Source organism: Mytilus trossulus, unplaced genomic scaffold (genome assembly GCF_036588685.1).
Source record: "Mytilus trossulus isolate FHL-02 unplaced genomic scaffold, PNRI_Mtr1.1.1.hap1 h1tg000128l__unscaffolded, whole genome shotgun sequence".
Classification (NCBI taxonomy): domain Eukaryota; kingdom Metazoa; phylum Mollusca; class Bivalvia; order Mytilida; family Mytilidae; genus Mytilus; species Mytilus trossulus.
The window spans coordinates 3,742,953-3,752,874 of NW_026963301.1; the positions used below are offsets into that span (position 1 = coordinate 3,742,953).

General features: G+C 32.9%; 1 pseudogene; it reads right to left on the minus strand.

The window, feature by feature from the left end:
- Positions 1–2,044: 2,044 nt before the first annotated feature.
- On the minus strand, positions 2,045–5,768 carry LOC134700305 (uncharacterized; annotated as a pseudogene).
- Positions 5,769–9,922: the final 4,154 nt, after the last annotated feature.

Below are 9,922 nucleotides of genomic sequence, written 5' to 3' on the forward strand. Positions count from 1 at the left end.
CCATATTTGTTATGTCAGGATTCAATGTATAATACAATCATGACAATGGACAGTAAAATTGCAATATAATAACAAAAAATTTTGGTTCGCATAAATTTAGGATACCAGCATGTCCTTATTTTATTCAAAATATTGATACGTAACAAAATTTCAGTAGTTTTGATACCTCCAGCTGACTTGTACAACAAAATTATTTGACCGCATTACCAAAACTGACCATATGTGAACTTTAAATTGTAAATCTATATACCAGCATAGTAAATCAGCCTTATTTTTAATGTCAGGATTCCATGTATAATACAATCATGACAATGGACAGCAATATTGCAATATAATAACAACAAATTTTGGTTCGCATCAATTTAGGATAGCAGCATGTCCTCATTTTATTCAAAATATTGATACGTAACAAAATTTCAGTAGTTTTGATACCTCCAGCTGACTTGTACACCAACATTATTTGACCACATTACCAAAACTGACCATATGTGAACTTCAAATTGTAAATCTATATACCAGAATAGTAAATCAGCCTTATTTTTAATGTCAGGATTCAATGTATAATACAATTATGACAATGGACAGCAATATTGCAATATAATAACAACAAATTTTTGTTCCCCTAAATTAAGGGTGCCAGCATGTCCTCTTTTTACCTAAAATACTGATACGTAACAAAATTTCAGTAGTTTTGATGCCTCCAGTTGACTTGTACAATAAAATTATTTGACCGCATCCACCAAAACTGACCATATATGCACTTTTATTTTTAAATCTTTATACCCACATAGTTAATCAGCCAAATTTGTTATGTCAGGATTCAATGTATAATACAATCATGACAATGGACAGCAAAATTGCAATATAATAACAACAAATTTTGGTTCGCATAAATTTAGGATACCAGCATGTCCTCATTTTATTCAAAATATTGATACGTAACAAAATTTCAGTAGTTTTGATACCTCCAGCTGATTTGTACAACAAAATTATTTGACCGCATTACCAAAACTGACCATATGTGAACTTTAAATTGTAAATCTATATACCAGCATAGTAAATCAGCCTTATTTTTTATGTCAGGATTCAATGTATAATACAATCATGACAATGGACAGCAATATTGCAATATAATAACAACAAATTTTTGTTCGCATAAATTTAGGATACCAGCATGTCCTCATTTTATTCAAAATATTGATACGTAACAAAATGTCAGTAGTTTTGATACCTCCAGTTGACTTGTACAACAAAATTATTTGACCGCATCCATTAAAACTGACCATATGTGCACTTTAATTTGTAAATCTATATACCCGCATAGTTAATCAGCCATATTTTTTATGCCAGAATCAATGTATAATATAATCATGACAATGGACAGCAATATTGCATGACATGTCTGAATTCATTTGTACTATTTACAATGATTTAATAAAAACAAATATACGAGGTTCTCTTCTTGGAATCTATTATGTCGGTTGATTGATTTTGTTTATAAATAAACGTCAAGTGGCAACTATTTCATTAGAGTGAGCATTAAGTTTAATTTTAGGATGTCCCATATAAATATCGGCAATGACAAATCTCTCGATAAATCTGACGAATTTGACGAGATTGTTGATAGTTTTGCCACACCGTATGCTTACGGACACTGTACAATTTCTGTTAGAATATTCTGCGGGAAATAGAATAGTAAATCCAATGCAAACAAGTTGAATATCAATGAAATATTCCATGCAAGTATAAATTTATGCATAAAGTAAAATTTAGGAAGGGACAGGTAAACAACGGGGAACGAAGTAACGTGAACAATGTTGCCGATATCCCGTGATATAAGAATATTGTTCCGATGCGTTGGATAACCTTTCTATCCGCCTTCTAATAAAAAAAAACTCTGTGTGATCGTATAGCCATTTTTTATTTATATAAGAATACAAGTATATCAAATAAACGAGAGCATTTTTATAATATTTAGTAGAGTCTAGCGAGTAAATAATAAATGATATCTGTGGAAAAACAATGCGAATGTTGTTTACATATTTTAATCATGCGGAAAGCTCAAGGCTGATATGAAAACTTTTATAACGATAATCTGTCATAAGCAGACCTGTCCTCAGGTCTGGTCAATAGCAGACTTGTCCACAGGTCTGGTCAAAAGCAGACCTGTCCTCAGGTCTGGTCAGATGCAGACCTGTCCACAGGTCTGGTCTGAGGCAGACCTGTCCTCAGGACTGGTCAAAAGCAGACTTGTCCACAGGTCTGGTCTGGGGCAGACCTGTCCTCAGGACTGGTCAAAAGCAGACTTGTCCACAGGTCTGGTCTGGAGCAGACTTGTCGATAGGTCTGCAGCTGTCCTAAAAAAGCAGACCGTAGGTCTGGTCCACCAACGACGAAGTTAACTTGCTTGACTGCTTAAAAATTCTCAAGTTAACTTAGAAAGCAGTCAACAAGTTAACTCTAAGTTAACTTTTGTCAAGGTTAGGACCGCACCCATCTGTATGTAGTTGATTAAGTGAGCATATTCCTTAGAATGTTTGATGATGCTTTCTTTCGTTTGGTGTCCAGTACAAGTGATCTTGCTGTCACGATTGAGCATTTCTAAATGCTCATCAAGAGCTATATTATTATTTTTACCACCCTGTACATTCACAAATCTGTTTGATATCAAGCTTTGAGACTGATCACCAGGAAGAACACCTGATATTAAACTTGTTAAGTGTACAGAAGCAATAACATATTTCACTTTGTTAGTTTTGTTATAAATGGGCAATTCATACTTGGTTGATCTTACACATCTCTCACCATCTCCCATGTCAACTGCAGTGTCAAGGTTTTTATGAAGGAGTGTTAGTTTAAAGAGCATCAAAATATAGTCTTGTAGCTGATCTTGATCTTTTACAGTAGCTTTTTTCTTTTCTTTTTTTATTTGAACACCGTGTACTTTCATTTCATGGGACTTTAATGAGCCAACATAAGTATATGTCCTTGCACAAAAATGACATTTCACATGTCCATCTTCAAGGTTTGCAGTCCAATAATTCACTTCATGCTCTGGATCTGACAGAACTTCCCTAACAGCATGACATATGTCTTCATTATTTTCAAAAAAGAATTGCTGAAGAATATTTCTACAGATTGTATCAAGCCAATCAATTTGTTTTATTTTGTCCACGTCTTCAAAGTTCTCTGGAATAGGGATGTCTGAGTCTAAATCAGCTAAGTTGAAGTATGTGAAAAACATTAACAATAAAACATCATCCAAAATTGTATAATACAGTAGCTTATATGGCCTATAAGAGTTTTTAACTGCCTTTCACATTTCTCATATTGAGTAGGTTTCGATAGTAGTAGGCTGTACATGGGTCATTTCCACTTCCACTGTTGTATGTCAACTTGTGTATAGCCTGCAAACATAGGTCGATCATCAAATTAAATAAATAGGTTTTTTTCAGTAAAGGTACATTCTGTTAATAGTTATGGGTAGTAGTCATTGTTCTTATTTGAATTCTATACATTTTAAATATTACATACTTGAATGTACGCATTAAAATATCTGGTCTGCTTATCTTCTGATTTTTCATAAAGTATTGATCATGAGGAAAGACTACTATACAGTATGGGTTTATCTCATTGTTGAAGGCCATATGCTTGCCTATAATTGCTTTCATCCACATTTAAACATTTGTGGATTGTTGTCTCATTGGCAATCATACCATATCTCCTTATTTTTATACAAATCTAGTTTTCCAGAAATGGAAATTAATATTTTACTTAATGTAGACAGAGAAAAGTAAATTTTAATGCCCAAAGCAATGCTTACAGATTAGCATATTAGTAAAATTGAACATGTTGGAGTACATACAAAATGTACATATATGCCAGTTTATAGAATGTTTTAGTAATTTACTCTAAGAAATTCATCAGCCTATGGAAATCCTCAGTTTTAGAGATGAATCCTTCCAATTTTTCTTTTGCTGTGTCTGCATTGCCCATGGCACTTTGAGCACCCTATATTCGCTCATCTGTTAGTCTGTCTCCTTTAAAATGATAAATATTGATTTAATTTTCAGATTTTACAATAAAATATTCTTAATCATTTGTAATGGAGAAGAGTAAAGCCTATTGTCAGTTACAACATCATTTGTTTTGCGAAATAGTTGTGTGTAGGTCATATTGAAAAGACATATTGATTGTTCCAGTGTAGAATTTGTAAGCATGTGCTCATAAATAATTTTTTTTTTTTTTAAATTTTCAATAAGAATTTTTAGATCCCTGGCTTACAATTTATTGTCACTGTACTGTTCAGGACATGATGAAAGAACAGGTTAAATTTGATGTGACCTTGAAACTGAAAAAGTCAATAGTTAGTTGATTGGTTGTTGGTGTTTAATGCCACTTTCAGAACTATTGACTAAATCATGGCACCAATTTTAAAGGGTTGAGGAAATGGAGGTGCCAGAAGAATTATAAAACATGCATACCTCCAAAAAAGACTGGTTCTACTATTTTACCATCCTTCAATGGCACATACTTGTCCGACAGTTCTTTTAAAAGTTGAATGACTTCCTGTGTCTTGTTTTCATTACAGTCATATATTCTAAGAGGATACTGAAAACAATATATATATTATAATGAATGGCATGAACAAATTGAAAACAAATCATGTACAGGTTGAAATGTAAAATACCCATACAAACTATTATATATCTTCAATGGTACATGAAACATCACATTCATTTGCCAAATACATGTACATGTATCAAGAGTCTATATATGTCAAAAAATGAAAAAGTTAATTTCCCCACCTCCACAAGGTATTTTTATCTGTATTTTTTTATCTTGAGGTCCTATGTCGAAGTCAGATGAAGAGAAATATGACCTTTAAAGTCACTTTAACAAATGATATAGTTTGATGAAGTATGTTGTTTAATAATTAAAATAATAGGAGTTACAAATACCTGGGCTGTCTTTAATCCAGCATAGTCACTGTAGGTATGGTTTAAATGTTCTGGATATATTTTCTTGAAAAGTCGTCCAATCTGAGGCACATTCTGAATAACAGATGTTGCAAAAATAAAAGTGAGTTCCTGCATCAATTGTTTTTGTTCTGTTAAAGATGGAATGAATGTTAACAGGTCAAGGTCTGACACATCTAGGAAACTTTCACTTGTATTATTTTCTGCTGGAACTCTGTCTACAATGGCATACATGTTAAACAAGTGTAAGGAAAGTGTTTTCTGATCAGAAGTGCGGTAAGATGGGAGGATGTTTTTATCCCAGTTATCTCCAATTAATTGGTATTTTGTAGTTCCACCATTTGCCCATGAATCTCGAATAGACAGTATTTCTACGTCAAGTTTGTCTTGCCAGCTTGCTAACTTATTATGAATTGTCTGTGGGTGCACACAAACTCCGATTTTCGCTAGTCTTTCAATATCCTATAATTATAAAAAATGATTGAAAGGAAATCGCAAGGTACTTGCGATTTCAACTTTTTTCAAGAAAATGGCACATAAAGTTTAACTATTCATGTTATTTACATAATATCATGTACACATAGTGTTTAAAGTTGTACTTCTCGATATTGGAAGACGAAAATGAAATCAAACACCAAAATAACGAGTTCGCAGTTGCATGCTTACTTTGTTTTTGTTCTATTGTTATGCTAATCAAACACCACGTCAGAAAATATTTACCACACAGTCATGACGAATCCAAGATATAGTTCCTACTTCAAGTGTTGGCAGAATGTAAGTGAACAACATCCTAAAATTTTATATAATTTACATTGGTTGATATACATAATATAAACATGTATTTTTTTTCACAAAAAAGTACCATGTGTGTACTCTCAGTCATTGTTTAATTACTAGCCTAGATCATTTTTAAATTGTTGTATTGCACATGGTAAGCATTTTAGCTAATTTTATAAAGGCAACCAAAGATGTGGTAGGATTGCCAATGAGACACCTCTCTACAATGACACACAATCATTTCTATATCTCAATATACATGTAGTATTGTACATCCTACAACATGACAACATGACAAAAGCCCATACAACAGTCAGCTATAAAAGGCAGAAAAAATGACAAATGTATAACAATTCAATAGAGAAAACTAACTAATTTATGTAACATAAAAAGCAAACAAACAAATATACATGTATGTAACACATCAACAAACGACATCCAATGAATTGCAGACTCCTGACTTGGGAAAGGCACATATATACATACAGAATATGGCGGGTTAAACATGTTAGCTAGATACCAACCCTTTTATGGGAAAATTTTGGTTGATTTTATAGCGAATCACTGAAGCTGAAGCATGACTGGAGTGCCCTCCCCCCCCCCCCCCCCCCCCACAGCGACCAAGAATAAAAAAAATAGCGAGTGAGAGATTTAATTTCAATTAGATTGATAAACAAACGACAACCACTGAATTACAGGCTCATATGTCACAGTTAAAGTTCTTGTAATGTGTATTTTTCACAAATATTATCAAAACAAGCCTTCTCACATCTCCCTTTGAAAGAGAACACGCTGTTTCTAAGAATACCTTTAGAAAAAATTAAAGTCATTGCTCTAATTTCCATAGCTGTAACAAAATCAATACAGCTTAACGCGTACGCTTACAGTCAATCATTGTTATATTCTTAGTTTAGCATCGGCATTGATCTTTGGTATCTTGGACGGTAACTATAATGGCACTTCGTCCACCCTCCTCCCATAGGGTTCCAATTATCTGAACCTCGCACGCTTATCATACCAAATCCTTATCTTTTCTTTAACAATTTATACTCACAATAAATATGTTATAGTATGAAGATGTTTGTATGTATACTATTCTTGTATATAGTGATATGATGTGGCACGTTTATATCATCGCATCCATTTATGAAAAGGACAAATTTGCTACGTTCTACTATAATATACTACCAGTAGTAGATGTTCATCCATCTATACACCTTAGCTGTCATTAATTCAATCATAGATAAAATTGAGAATGGAAATGGGGAATGTGTCAAAGAGACAACAACCCGACCAAATAAAAAAAACAAAACAGCAGAAGGTCACCAACAGGTCTTCAATGTAGCGAGAAATTCCCGCACCCGGAGGCGTCCTTCAGCTGGCCCCTAAACAAATATAAACTAGTTCAGTGATAATGAACGCCATACTAATTTCCAAATTGTACACAAGAAACTAAAATAAAAATAATACAAGACTGACAAAGGCTAGAGGCTCCTGACTTGGGACAGGCGCAAAAATGCGGCGGGGTTAAACATGTTTGTGAGATCTCAACCCTCCCCCTATACCTCTAACCGATGTAAAAAAGTAAAACCATAACAATACGCACATTCAAATTCAGTTCAAGAGAACTCCGAGTCTGAAGTCAGAAGATGTAACCAAAGAAAATAAACAAAATTACAATAATACATAAATAACAACATACTACTAACAGTTAACTGACATGCCAGCTCCAGACTTCAATTAAACTGACTGAAAGATTATGATTTCATCATATGAACATCAGGCACAATCCTTCCCGTTAGGGGTTTAGTATCATACCATCATAACATATATGAGAAGAACATAACCCGTGTCATGCCAACAACTGTTTTTAGAATAAATGTGTTTAGTTCCGACGCAAAGACCTTATCAGTGACTCAATATATTAACGCCAAAATATGCAATCTTTAATGACTTGACAACAGTATCGTAAGTATATCCCTTCTTAATAAGTCTATTCAAAGGTTTTGTAAGTTTCTGAGGTGAATACTGACACCTTTGTGCTTTATAAAGAATATTTCCATAAAAAATTGGATGTGAAATGCCTGAACGTATAAGAAGTCTGCATGTTGAGCTATATTTACGAATGATGTCTTTATACCGATGATAAAATTTAGTAAATGTTTTGTCTAGTTTGTGATATCGAAAACCCTGGTGTAATAATTTTTCATGATCAGTAATACATAATTTCTCTCGTTAAAATCTAAAACATTGTTACATACACGAGCGAATCGTACAAGTTGAGATATATAAACACCGTAAGATGGTGCATTCATTCATTTATTGACAGAGTTATATGAAGACAGAGGCCTTAGTCTAGTTTATCATACACGAATAAGTAATGCCCAATTTCTGTGTCAATACATATAATTTCAGTGTACTCAAATTCTAGCAGATTTGATATGAGTGCCACTTGGACAATTCTTCATCCATCAAGTAACAATTTCTAAACTTTATGAAAGCTACAAAAAGTTCCAAACTTAAAAATGTAAAACAAATCAAATTGCATAACTAATTACCTGTTAATGAAAAAACTTAAACCAAGGAATTGCTGTCTCCTGACGTGGGACCTCTATATACATGATGTGCCGAGATCAACCATGCTGGCGGGCTTCAAAACATATATTTAACCTGTAAAATGTATGATTTTATGGGTTTTTTGTATCGAAAACTATAAAACCTCGCTTTGAAGTTATGCAAACATAAAGGTTAACTATGATACGATACGTATATTAAACAGTATTGTAGTTTAACTGTTGTTTGTTTTAGGTGTTGAATCTGTCATGTTTAAACTGGTTGACCTGTTGATCTTGCTTCTTCAATTTGACAAAATTTATACGCAGGTAAGCAAATGTGATTAAAAAAAATGATTTTGAATGTAACGCGTCTTCTCATTGGCTGGCAGTTTTTTGTCTACCAACTCATAGACATGGTCTTGTCATTTGATCGTGACGTCATCGGTGAATTTTTCAGGATTAACTCCTACTGAATATGTAATTTAGTATTAAATTATAAGTAATAACTGTAATATTTTTTCAGTTTGAAATAACATTAAAAAAAATGTGTTGCACACTTAACAATAACACGCTTCGAGAGTTATTCAGTTTGCACCTCATTCTTTTATGCTATTTCATTTTAAACAGGAAAATTGTTACAGTCATTCTTGATACAAAACACAAACTGAAGAAAACAAAACAGCAAATAAAAGTGCATAACATTTCATAGTAATTGACCCTGCATCAAAAAGATCACATGTCTTAGGAGGACACTTTTTTGTTCCCCCTTTAGTGGTCTCTTAAAACAGGTTTGACTGTATATAAACTGTTGATGTACCAACGACTGAGACAACTAACAATAATCCATTAATAAATTTAATGTTGAATAGAATGTCATACATTGCTTTTTGTAATGTATTGATATGTATGTGATAGGCCTTTAGTATATTTTACATTCATATGAATGACATAATCAAAAACACTTAATTGCAAATGTTTTATTTCTCTTTTCATTCCAGTGTCCAAACTCATCTCTTGGTAAGTTGAAGTGAATTAATATTTAAAACTTTATGATTAATACAGTTGATCGGATTAACTGATTACCTTGAACTTCGTATGAAGAAAGATCAAAGGTTAGCACTTTCCTTTAAATTTACCTTACGTAATAAAGATATTGTTCTCTCACCAAAAAATATAAAATTTGATGACTATGTTGAACGAATATATCCAATCGACCTAGTCAGAGATATAGGATACAACAGATGCAGTTAAATCTGCCTCATATCTTGACTTACATTTAGAAATTGATAATGAGTGTCGGTTTCAATCAAAACTTTACCAAAACAGAAATGATTTCAGCTTCTCAATTGTGAAATTACCATATTTTTGTATAGCAAAAAGTAAAAACACAAATATTAACTCAAAATTGAAAAAAAACGGAAAGTCCCAAATTAAATGGCAAAGTCAAATGATAAAACACACCAAACGAATGGACGACAACTGTAATATTCCTGACTTGGAACAGGCATTTATAAATGTAGAATATGGTGAATTGAATCTGGTTTGATATCACTAAACCTTTCACGACACTCGCATCAAATTCCATTATATTGACAATGATGCGTGAACAAA